Raw genomic sequence first — 13122 nt, forward strand, 5'->3', positions numbered from 1 at the left:
GACCTTGAAGGAAGCCTAGGAATTTTTTTTTTGATAAACACATCACGACCCTGAACCAAGCTGGATATATAAAAGCAAGAGGAAAGAGGTGAATGGAAATTGAGTAGGCCACTAGCTATAGGTGCCACAGGAATGAGACAGTATTGGGACACAGATGGAGGTCCTCACGCTATTCATTAGATGATATGCAGATAGTTGTCTAAGAGGAAGTCCTCACCAGACATCAAGAAATCCATTTCCAGACTCCTCCTTGAAGGGGACATAGTGCTCACACCAATGGAGACTTGGCTTCCTTTGACATCCAGCATAGGTGAGCCATTCATCGATGGCTTAGGACTCACCCAGGCCCAATGACCTCCCTTCCTCTTCATTCCCCTGCTACCTTTTCCTCGCTCCCATCTCTGAGAGTCTTTCCCAAGGCAGGAATCTTTGCCTTTCTTCGCTTCCCAAAACCCTATCCTACACACAGAAATCTGCCTTTTCGGAAACCCAGATTTTTAAAATTTACAACCCAAGAATGCCTTCCCATTTTGTCCCTCTGACTTCTCTGAGTCGTCTTTCTCCTAAGGCAATGGACACAGAAAGCCATGCTCACTGAATGGGTCAAGGACCCAAGGGTACAAGGAAATACCAGACGCAAAAACAATTTAAGTTTTAAAAAATCATTCCTCTGCTCTTCATGGGAAATCTTACCCTTAAATCCAAAATGTAAAACAGGTAAAAATTAGAGCCAATATGATTAAGGGGTGGATGGGATATGGGAGGACCTCAAGGCCTTCCTCGTGAGGCCTGAGAGAAGTCAGTCGGGGAAAGCTTGAAGATTCACCAAACTGTAAAATCTCTACAGAATCTTCCATCTTGAATGTTCTACGATTCCATTTTAAGGGGCAAACTTTTAGTCCATTTTCCTAAAACTTGAGAATAATCCCACATAATAAATGTGACAGATGAAGTAAACAGTAATTAAGGTGGACATGGTCCCAGCCTTTCCTTGACCCTGACCCTACTCCTTGGCCCATTTCCAGCTTTCCAGCTTCCCCACGCTCTAAGCAGGGCTTTGTGATGAGGAACCAACATGGAAGAATGAGAAACAAGAGACGCCAGGTCACAAAGTTAAACATAGAAATAATATATGACCCCCCCCAAAAAAAAAGAAAGAAGGAAAAAAATAATATATAAGCCAGCAATTCCATACCTAGGATTATACCCAAAAGAATTTTAAAAAGATACTCAGATGTGCACTTGTACCTTCATGTTCACACCAGCACTAGTCACATTAGCCAAAGGTTAAAAAAAAATGTCCATCAACAGATAAAGGGATAAACAAATCGCGGTATATACATACAGCAGAACGTCATTCAGCCATCCAAAGGAGCAAAGTACTGATCGTGCTGGATGAACCTCGAAAACAGCATGGGCATTGGAAGAAACCAAACATAAAAGGTCACATAGTGTGCGATGTCACTGATGTAAGATGCCAGAGTGGGTGAATCACAGATACGGAAGCAGGTGGATGGGTGGTTGCCAGGCGCGGGGGGAGGAGGATGGGGAGCGACTGCGTCACAGGTCAGGGTTTTCTCTTGGAAGGACGAAATGTTGGGGGACTAGATGTCATGGCTCCACTATCATGAGGTCATTAGATGCCACGGAGTTGTTCCCTTTAAAGTGGTTCATTTTATGTTTTGTGAATTTCACTTCCCTTTTTTAAAAATCATTTTTCTAAAAAAAGAGGAGGTAGCACTACGGGAGCACTCACAAGGAGGGCGTCGGGGGCGGTGGCTGAGGAAGGAACACGTGGGGGAGCACTGTGGGCGCTTGCGGCCCTTCCCTCCCCTGAGATCCAAGGAGGGGACCCCGGCACAGCCACAGTTAACACAAGCTCTGCGAACAGACTACCTGGTTTTAACCCCATTCCTGATACATACGCACCGTGACCTGGGCCGTATCTCAGTTTCCTCCTCTGTAAGGCGGAGACATTGACCCCTAACTCACAGGAAGGGTTAAAATGGTGAATAAGTTCATCCACGTAGAGCTCTTCAAAGAGCATGAGCCACTACAAGGTCGCAGTGAACATCACCCAATGTTCTTTAGCCTTTTGGACTCATGGACCTTCTTCTTTGGACAGATCATTCCAGAAATGAGCTGTGTCACTTGTGCTTTATAAGTCATATACCAATGTTGTTTCCCTACTCTATGATTTTTTTTAATGCAAACTGTAAATAGTACCACCTGCCCAGAAAGCTGTTTAGCTTCCTGGGGCTGATGTGACAAAGTAGCACCATCTGGTTGGCCTAGAATAACAGAAACCTACTCTCTCCTAGTTCTGGAGGCTAGAAGTCAGAAAGCAAAGCATCGGCAGGGCCATGTTCCTTCCAAAGACTCTAGGAGATGATCTTTCCTCACTTCCAGGTTCTGGTGGCCCCAGGCTTTCCTTGGCTTGTGACAGCACGACTCCTGTCTTGCCTGGGTCTTCACGTGGCCGACTTCCTGTGTGTCTTCAAATCAACTTCCTTTTCTATGTGTGTGTGTGTCCAAAATCCCCCCTTCTCCTAAGGACACCGGTCACATCGCAATAGGGCTCACCCTCCTCCACTATGACCTCATCTTAACTAATTTCATCTGCACTGACCTTAATAAGGTCATTCTGAGGTTCTGAGGATTGGAACTTCAGTTTATTATCTTGGGTTGCACAATCCAACCCGTAACAAATCACTGTTGCTCTCCTGATGTGTTCATAAGCTCCACTGCCTTCCTTCTGTGGTCCATCCCAGGCCAGTTAGCTGCCAGAACAATCTTGAAGGAGCAAATGCTTTCCTCCTGCAGGCATATCTCCTATTTGATATCCTGCACTTTGTACACTCTCTACAATGATTGGTCACGTTTGGCTCCTCTGCTAGTTTACGAACTCCCTAAGTGTTGGGGCTGTATCATGTTCAACTCTGAAGAGTAGAAAAGTACCAACCAGAAGAGTACCTAGTACCTGCATGGAAGCTTCAGCAGTTGAGGAAAGAAAGGAAGAAAGAAAAGAAGGAAAACAAGATTCAAATGTCCACTGGCTCAGCAGCCCCCACCTCCAAGTGACACCAGGCCCTCAGCTCCCCCCTCCCCTTCTCTGTTCCACCTTCTGTTTGTCCCAGTGCCCCCCTACTTTGCCTCCATCCAGGCTCTGCCCTGGACTGCCAATGTCTACTCTGACCGCAGACTGGAGGTAAAAGCTCTCCGTGATTCCTAAAAGACATGAACTTCTTCTGACCACTACAACCAAGACTGTGATGGCCTTAGAGTCCCAGCACCCTCCCTCACCAGGCCAGGACATGGAGGGCACGGCTCCTCCCCTGATTACCAACAGTTCAGCCTAACGACCACATAAGTAATAGTTCTAAGCTCTATGAGCACTTGCTGGAGGCCAGGCGATCACATTCCATTCCACTCTCCTCACCTGGGTCGGCTCACTGACAACTCACAGTAACCCAATGTGGTAGGAACTATTTATCGTCAACTCTACAAATGAGGAAACTGAGGCTTAGAGGAGTTGAATATCTTGGCCGCAGTCATAGCTGGTGAGCGTGGGGCCAAAATTTGACTCCAGGCAACCTAATGGCAAAAACATCCAAAACTTGGCAGTGGACAAAAAGGTGGCTGGCTGCCTTCTCAGTGTCATCCTGAACATGGTACAGACCCGCTCCGCAATTATCCCATCCTCCGGGGGTTTACTAGTGACTCACTCTTTACCACTGATTAGGGTCTACTACGACTTTGTGCGGGTAGATGTTAACTTGTACAAAGCTGAGAATGACTTAAACCATCCCTGACCCGCAGCAACGCAAGAGAGCTTCTCTCCAGTTGGAAAAGTTACCTCCAAAGGGGACAGCTCTAGCATCCCCTCGGAGACTAGCCCGTTTCCAACTACTGCAGCAGTCTATTCCAGCATCCTCTCTTTCAGTGCCTATAAATCCTTCCATCTCAGCTGTAATCCTTTGAAGCAGGTTTACCACCCTGCTAGTTCCCTCATTAATGAGTTAATTAAATCTGTGACACATGTTCATTCTATACTTATATAAGAGTTGTGTTTATAATACACTGAAATTTTTACCTGGCACACCAAAGCCCCCCAGGCTTACCCACTACACTAGAATGAATGAATGAATGGACGTTAAATCAGAAGATACATGTTAAACCTAAAAAAATTAAAAAACGAATGATAAAATAATAAAAAAAAAAACGGTTTAAGAGAAAAGAAGATACATGGTGATTGTGTTTAGTAAGGGAGTACAAACCGCAATCAGAGCCCACTAGTCCCTGAAAGAGCAGTGCGTAAACTGCTACAAAAGCGTATTGTTGGGGATCCCTGGGTGGCCCAGCGGTTTAGCGCCTGCCTTTGGCCCAGGGCGCGATCCTGGAGTCCCGGGATCGAGTCCCACGTCGGGGTCTCGGCATGGAGCCTGCTTCTCCCTCTGCCTGTCTCTCTCTCTCTCTCTCTCTCTCTCTCTCTCTCTCTCTGCCTATCATAAATAAATAAATAAATCTTTTTAAAAAAAAAAAAGAGTAGTGTTGTACAAAGGAGTATTGCTTGCCTCCTGTTCTCCATGTGCTAATTCCCCACAAAAACTGAGTCTAGCTAGGACAGAGGCTGCTCGGGAATCCTGGCTGTTGGTTGCTTTGGGAACTTGGTGAAAGTGAGACAGACCTTTGAGACGAAGATTGGGCCTTACCAAAGAGCCAGCCACTCCCAGGAGACTGATCTGTGTGTCTCTCAAAGGGTGTGACCTCCTGGGGATTCTGCGAAGGGCAACAGAACCATTGTACCAATAGCCTGGTTCAGCACACACCAAGTACCCCAATTCAAGTCTACTAAGAGAAATTCATAAGTGAAATAACTACAACACGGCGCATCATTGGAATGCATTGTCACTTGCAATATAGAAGCTGCTTAGTAAATATTTAACAAGTCAAAAACTTGCCCCCGATGCAGAGAAATCACTTCTGCAAAAAATAAAACCAAGCTGAACCAATTCCATTGAACATCTTTCAAAGCTATTAAAGTTATTTTCTTTATTTGGGGAAGGATTATGACACACATACTTAGTTCCAAGTCACTGCTAATAACTTGCTAATGGTGTCAATGGAGTTCTTAATTATACAAGAAAGACCATGAATGACCTATTTTTCAAGTGTTCAAAAATGGAAACATACATTAAAAACCCATTGCATTTTTCTGTGTTTCTTTTCTGGGGTCGTCATGAACATTTACGGTTTCTATTTGTGAAAGGATTCCACGAGCACACCATTGGGTAAGGCACCCCGAGGCAGTTTTAAGGGTCCGCGTGATAAAATATCGATAGGTTTCCCGAAATGAGGCACGAATGAGGAACATACTTACTTTTTCAAGCCATTCTTCTGAGTAGTGGGGATACAGCAGTAAACAAAACGCACGATGTGTCTTGCCATTTTGGAGTTCAGGTGCTACTAGGGAAAAACAAGACATGGAAAAATAAAACAGCAATGCACACAGTAAGATAGAGGGTGATGCATGCCGTGGAGAAGGAGCGGGGAAGAGGGAATCCCAGGCGGGGATTGGGAAGGAGCTTGGGATTGCAAATAGGATGGTCGAGGATGGTCTCACCAGGTACAGGCTTTTAAGGACATGAAAGAGTCAATGATAAGGTATCTGGAGAGAGCACATTCTAGGAAAATAGCAAGGACAGCAGGCATCCAGAGGCAGCAGTGCAGCTGGTGTGTGTGAGGAGATAGTAAGAAAGTCCCTGGAGCCAATGGTATGAGTGAGGGAAAAGTTGTGAGGACTGGGATAGAGGGGGCGAGTAGATGGGGTTCAGTTTGGGGTAGAGGGCTGATCTGACCCCTGGGGGTCTTCCCAGGATCAGCTGGCCGCTGGATCAACAGGTTGAGAGGGGTCAGGGCAAAACACGAAGATGAGTTCCATCCCTGTGGCTGGAAACCGCTCTTCCCAACCTCCACCACCGCCAAAGGTCGGGCCACTTGAAAACGCGTCCAACCTGCTTTACTATGTCACCTTGTAGTGACCAGTTTTAATCCCTGCTCTGTGAGAACATCAAAAAGGAGAGATGGGAAAATGAAGCTGGACACGAGGGTTATAGTTTCCCAGGAAACAAGGAAAAAATAAAACTGCAATCTGCATTTTTTGACAGAGAAATCGAGTGGACTCAAGTCTCCTTAGGAAGGAAAAAAGCTAATGTTAGTGAGTTAAAAATAACAATGCAATACAGAGTGTGCTGGAATAATTAGCCTTGGAAAGGGTTTGCCCCAGTGATCTCATTACATTTCCTCAGATGACTTTCCCAAGCTGTGGCAGGTGAGTAATAGGAAGCTGCTGGATGGCCAGGCACAATGGTCTGGTTTTAAAAACCTGTAATTTAATATTGAAATAAACGGCAGAGCCCCAAAACATCAAGACCAATCAGATGATAGTTAAAGAAAGCGACATGCGCCCGTGTCCTGTAAATGGCTCTCCTGGGGTGCAGCATCACGCCAGCCTTCGCTGTGAGTCACGGCTGTGAGCCACAGCATCCGTGGACACCTGCCGGACGCATACGGAGGGAGTTTCCTACACGTTTAAATTGTATGACACTGTTCAGTTGTTTTGTGTTTTTTTTTTTCTCCACCGTTCACTTTAGATGCTGAAGGTTTGTAGAGTTGTTTTCTGAACCGCACTAGGGAAGCCGAGGCCCGCTGCTGGGAAGGTGGACGCTTTGCTGCAGGTCAGCGCTTTTCTCACCCTGCCTGCTGACTTGCATGAACTGAAACAGAAACCAATTACTCTAAGATCAAAATCTTCAGATGCCTCAAGAGCAGTTTTAATTTGGTTTTAGAGTTGTGGGCTGGCTTTCTCCCTCACTTGTTAGCGTCAGATAAGCCAAATTTAAAACATTGCCAAGTAATGGAAAGTTACTTGAATCCTCTCTTATGACTGTTGCCTGTTTATACAACCATTATGGTCATTTTATGGTTGCCCACAAACACGTTTCTTTTTAAATGGAATGTCCCGTGGCTCATTTTTTTTTTTGTCCCGTGGCTCATTTTGAGCTATTTTTCTCATCCCCTTTATAGACCTCTATCCCTTTCTCTCATTCTATTGGAAGCCTGAACCCCAGTTCTGTAAATACATTAAGAATAAAAACCGAAAAAAAAAAGAATAAAAACTGATCCCCTTTGGAATGAGATCATATTATGGAATTTATTCTCAGATTGCAGAGTAAACAATTCTTGTTTACTTTGATTATGATTAGAATTCATGTGTGGCCAAGCTTTAACTTCCTGGCATTCCTAGTGGTCAAGGAGGAGCACTCAAGTTGTACTATTCCTTCTTCATCCCAGCTGATTCGAGCTTTGGTCCTGCCTGTGCCTTAGGATAAACCATCTCTTAACAGGTGGGCTGAACCCACCCATTTAGTGGCCACGAGCAGTCACCAAATAGGATACTCCCCTCTGCCCATAATACCATCTAACTCAACATCTCAACCTCAACTGACACTTCAGTGCTACCCAAGAATCTTTCTAGTGTGTCCTTTCATTAATTCAATTTATTTTACTGAGCACCTACTATGTACAAAGCCTTGGTCCACACATGAGACTCAGTGTCTACCGACAGCTCCACCTTCTGTTCCTCCTACGGCTATTCCTAACCTACACTGTTCCCCTGGAGCCTCCAGCCCCAACACCTCTCTCACTCCTATTGGCAGTGATGTAGACAATTTTAGAGAAGGATTCCTTTAGCTTTCCCTGCCATCCTGACATCTATATGCACATCAGCCCCTTATCTAGCTTTCCTTCCTTCTTCCCACCTCAGTAGAAAAAGTATAACATGGTTCCATCAATTTCTACCTCCTTAGGGGTCTTACTTCATCAACTTTCCCCTCTCTCTTATCTTTATTCTCATCCTTGCTGGTCTCTCTGTAGCCACTTCTAGAAAGAGGAATCTCCACATTCTATTGCTACTTTGTCATCTCATCAGCATTAACATACTTGGTTACCAAATATGACTCTATGCCCTAGGTTCCTCCATATATGAGCAAAGCCCTACTGGATATATCACCAGACGGATGGCCCAAGATACCTTAAACCTCGTATGCCTGGAACTGAACCCATCAACTAGGCCACACTACAAGAGTTTGGGTCTCACTTCCACCACTTCCTGCCCAAGTGACTCTGGGCAAGTTATTGAACCATTTTGTCCTTCAGTTTACTTGAAAACTGTAAAAAGTCTGAGACGTTACCTACTAACTTGCAAATAAGCAAGTTTGTCTGCCATAGTTCCACAGACGTTGGTAGAAGATATGAAACCCTTGGGTCAGAGATGAAGGAGAGCTTGTTACTGACAACAGTCACAGTAGCCAGGGTATCAGCATATATTGCTCCGGTTCCTGGAATCCCATTCCCTACAGGGAGATGCAAAAAGGGCCAGATTATATCTGCACATGCAGTGTCGTTACAGGAAAGCAGCTCTGAGTTTAGGGAAACTGCTTTCTGCTCCGAAGGGAGATGGTGTGTCTCCCAAGGTTGTTTGCTTATATGTTCAATAAAATGGAAAATGTTATAATAGCTGACCCACCAGTTGTCATGGATATTAAATGTGTTTTAAAAATACTAAAGCCAAAAAAAAAAGCCAAAAAAAATCAATAAAAAATAAAAATAAAAATACTAAAGCTCTTAGTATCTAGTATCTCTTAGGCACAGAATAAGCACTAATATTGTATCATGGCCCTATTCTCCAATAGGTAAGTGGTTGAGGGTGTATCATTCACCTCTGTAAGCCCGTACCAAGCACAGTGTGCCTCATGCAGTAGTTTCAGGATGTCTGCTAATATTGGTTGTCAAATATCTGAAGGTCGTGCAATATCACATGTACTATTTTACATTTCAAGATAGACGAAATACTACGATGGTGGAAATCTTAAATACTGACTCATCTTAGGCTTAACAAGTAAATCATGGTGTTAATGCTAATTGTGGAAGCTGTCAAGTTAACCTGAGTTGTGTAGAAAAATATCACCTAATATGCTTCTCTTTAGAACGGATTTAATAATGTCTAAAGGCTTGTTTTATGTTCCATGGAAAGCATTGTTATTCCTTTAAATAAGTATTAGGTTAACAGGGGCAACTTTAGACACACACACACACACACACACACACAAAAGCCTTCGCCCTTATAATTAGTTTGACCTACAGCGCAGTAAATCTCCAATAATCCGAACACCCAAAGTTCAGTGGCTATTGTATTTTAACATGAAGCTTATCTAGTAAATAAGGATTTACTGAGTATATTCCCTGTGCGGCACCCTACCCTGCGTGGTCGGAATAGCATATGCAGAGGAGAGAGCCAACACTCTTCTGATCCTGGAGGACTCACATTCAGGAGGGAAGGAAAGCACCAAAAACTCAAATGCAGAAGTGTTGAAAGAGTTGAGGAGATCCCAATACGTAGCATTCTAAACCAATTAAGAAATAAGATTTAAAAAAATAAAAATAAAAAAATAAAAAATAAAAATAAATAAAATAAATAAAGAAATAAGATAAAAGAGAGGGACCTGGGTGACTCAGTGGCTGAGTATCTGCCTTTGGCTCAGGTCGTGATCCTGGGGTCCCAGGACCGAGTCCCCATCAGGCTCCCCATGGGGAACCTGCTTCTCCCTCTGCCTGTGTCTCTGCCTCTCTGTGTCTCTTATGAATAAATAAATCTTTAAAATAAAAAAAAGGAAAGAAAGATAAAAGAATCTGCATGTGGAGACCAAAATATCACTTTTAGTACAGAACCAGCTGACACAGAGCGCCTGGCATCAGATATAGGAGCCAAGTGAGCTTTCCACGTGCAGTGGCTCTGGAGACGTATCCGTGGAAGACAGGAGCACAAACTCACCACGGCAGCACCCCCCACACCACAGGCCCCACGGTTTCTATGGGACTGAGAATGACTAGGGACCCGCTGCCGTGAGGCAGACATCAACAAGACAGTAGGAGGTCTCTGCTGCCTGCCCAGTTGCTCCTTGGACTCACTCCTCAGCCCACTTCCCATTTGTAGGGTGGAGAAAGGAGTGAAGCCAAAGGCCAAGAGTGTTGGTGATAATGCCCTCCACTGAACATCAGAAGAGCAGAGAAAAATGTTCCCCTTAACAACGAAGCAGATGCTTTCGGGAAAAGTCAAAGTGAGGAGAACATCACATCAGGCATATCAGAAAGGGTAGGAGGGGAAGGACCTTCCCCGTCTGGGATGTTCGATGAAGGCCTCTCCAAGGAGTGGCAGTTGAGTTGAACTCAGCCCACTGGGAGGACAATCTAAGCAAGGCTCTGAGATGGGAATGAATTGGGTGGGATCAGGGACCAAAGGAAGGCCAGGGAGGGGCACCTGGGTGGTTCAGTCCGTTGAGCACCTGACTCTTGTTTTCAGCTCAGGTCATGATCTCAGGGTCCTGGGATTGAGCCCCACATGGAGCTCTGCACACAGCTCAGAGTCAGCTTGAGATTCCCTCTCTCCCCCTCTGTGCCTCCACCTGGTCACATTAGGAAAGAAAAAGGAAAGGGACAGGGAAAGAGAGGGGAGCGGAGGAGAGGAGAGGAGAGGAAGGGAGGGAGGGAGGGAGGGAGGGAGGGAAGGAAGGAAGGAAGGAAGGAAGGAAGGAAGGAAGGAAGGAAGGAAGGAAGGGAAGGGAAGGGAAGGGAAGGGAAGGGAAGGGAAGGGAAGGGAAGGGAAGGGAAGGGAAGGGAAGGGAAGGGAAGGGAAGACCAGGGAGACTAGGGCAGTGAGGTTAGCTCAATAATGAATAATGCCCCCCAACGCAGATGCCCATATCCTAATCCCTGGGACCTGTGAACACATCACCTTAATGAGAAAAGGGACTTTGCAAGTGTGATTAATCGAAGGCTCTTGAAATGGGGAGAGTGTCCTGAACGATCCAGCAGGGCCCACTGTAATCACAGGAGTTCCTATAAGAGGAGGCAGGAGTGTCAGAGAGACAGAGAATGAGATGCTCCACTGCTCACTTTGGAGATGGAATCATGAGCCAAGGAATACAGTGGCCTCTGAGAGCTAGAAGAGACACAGACGCAGATTCTTGGAGCTTCCAGCAAGAACACAGCCCTGCCGACACCTTGACTTCAGGGCCTCTGACCTCCAAAACCGTAGGAGAATAGATGTGGTGTTCAGGCCGCTAAAGCTCGTGGTCAGTTGCTCCAGCAGCGATAGGAAACTAATAGGAAACAAGAGGGGGTGAGGAGGTGAGGCCCAAGAGTGTGGTAAAGGCCCAATTCTGTGGGCCCCTATAGGTCATAGCAGAGCTTGGGTTTTATTCTGGTTGCTATGGGAAGCCATGGGAGTGGTAAATAGAGGAGCGATAATTTCTAGCTTCTGTTCCCGTCACTATGTAGACAAAGAGTGAAAGCCTGGAGACTAGCTGAGAGGCTTTTGCTATAGTCTAGGGGTCTTGAACCAGGGCTGCAACATTGGGGGGCATGAAAGGTGATCAGATTTAGGATCTATTTTTAGAGGCAAAGATGAGAATACTGGTGGGTTGACCGAATTGTGAGGGGAAAAAAAGGCAAATCAAGCTGGTCTGCCTCCCTGCATGTGCATCTGCCTTAACTCATTCAAGCTCTGACGCCCACTTCGGGTCACTGACCCCTCCTCCCACAAGGTCACTGACCTGCTCGACCCCACCTAATGGCTATTGTTCTGCTTCTGAAAATGCTAAATATTGTTTCAAAGCTGTTTTTAAAAATATCCCGTGAAAAGGTAGGTGTCCCTTTTAAGAAGAGCTATTTATAAACGTTGTAGATAAGAGGGGACCACTCTCCAACAACGAGTGGAATGCTCTCCTCTTAAAATTTAGCAACCTGTGAGAAGCTGGAGATGCAAGAATGGCTGAGAACAGAAATGTTTCCCTCTTTTTAGATAAAGTGGAAATTGAGTTCTTGTTGCTCAGGGAAACAAGCTTTTGTGTCCTCCTAGCGAGCATGAGCTTAGGACTGTCTACTGTCTCTTTTTCTGCCTTGAAGAGATGTAGGGGAATCAGGGGCCCAGCAACCTTCAAGGCAATAAGGAAGCTAGAAGGATGAACTGAGGCTTACCTTTCAGAACCTGGGTAATGTCACCTACAGATGAGAGCCCAGGGGACTGGAGGGAGCAGAGGAGCCCCAAACTCGCCTGAATCCCAGAACCTTTCTCAGGAGGCCCTGACTCCAGGATAAGCCTTCAGAGTGAATAATAAAGATAAAGACTGGCTATGTCACCAGGGTTACTTTTGGGGAGGAGGGATGCCCCTCCAAGGGGATATTGCATTTCATTTTATTTATTTTTACGTTTCATTTTATTTAAATTCAATTAATTAACATATAGTATATTATTAGTTTCAGGGTTACTTTAAATCAGAACTCACAGATATTAAAGACTGGATCCAACTATTAGGAAAGTTACCAAATTGTACATAGGCACCTTCTTTTTTATGATAGATATACGATGTGTGAACACGATATCAGTAAACATTTCTGCCTTCAGCCATGATGGACTAGGTTATACTCAACCAACTATCTCGCCAAGAACAACTAGAAAAGTGGGATAGAGTTCACCTTGCATCTGTTTGAAGGCATTCAAAAGCTAGCAAAAGGGTCAGGAATTGAGAGCCACAATCTTTAGTTTATGTTCCTTCCAGAAGCAGCTGCCAAGAGAATCATTTGAGTCTAAGGAAGTGATTAGAGGAAACATTAGTAGGGTAGGGGGGAACTGAGACAAGGAAGTGAAGGCAGCCCCAGAATGAGCAGTTGTCATGCACTGATTATCTAAAGCTTGAGTCCATAAGGGAAATGTGGAATACCTTACGTCTCCGAGCTCCCTCCCAAACAGCGAGACAGCTGGAGTATAGACACTCCAACTATACTTTATTGGACCTTCATGACCCCATAATACCAAAAATCGACAATGATATTACAAGAAAGAAAAATTGTAGACCGATCTCTCTTGTGAACATAGCTACCAAAATCCAAAACAAAATATTATCACCCAAATCTAACTATATATAAGAGGATAATATATCACATCCAAGTTGAGTTTATTCCAAGCAGATAAGACTGGTTTCCATATGAAAATCAATCAGTGTA

Source organism: Nyctereutes procyonoides, unplaced genomic scaffold, assembly GCF_905146905.1.
Source record: "Nyctereutes procyonoides isolate TBG_1078 unplaced genomic scaffold, NYPRO_anot_genome, whole genome shotgun sequence".
In the NCBI taxonomy this organism is placed as follows: Eukaryota; Metazoa; Chordata; class Mammalia; order Carnivora; family Canidae; genus Nyctereutes; species Nyctereutes procyonoides.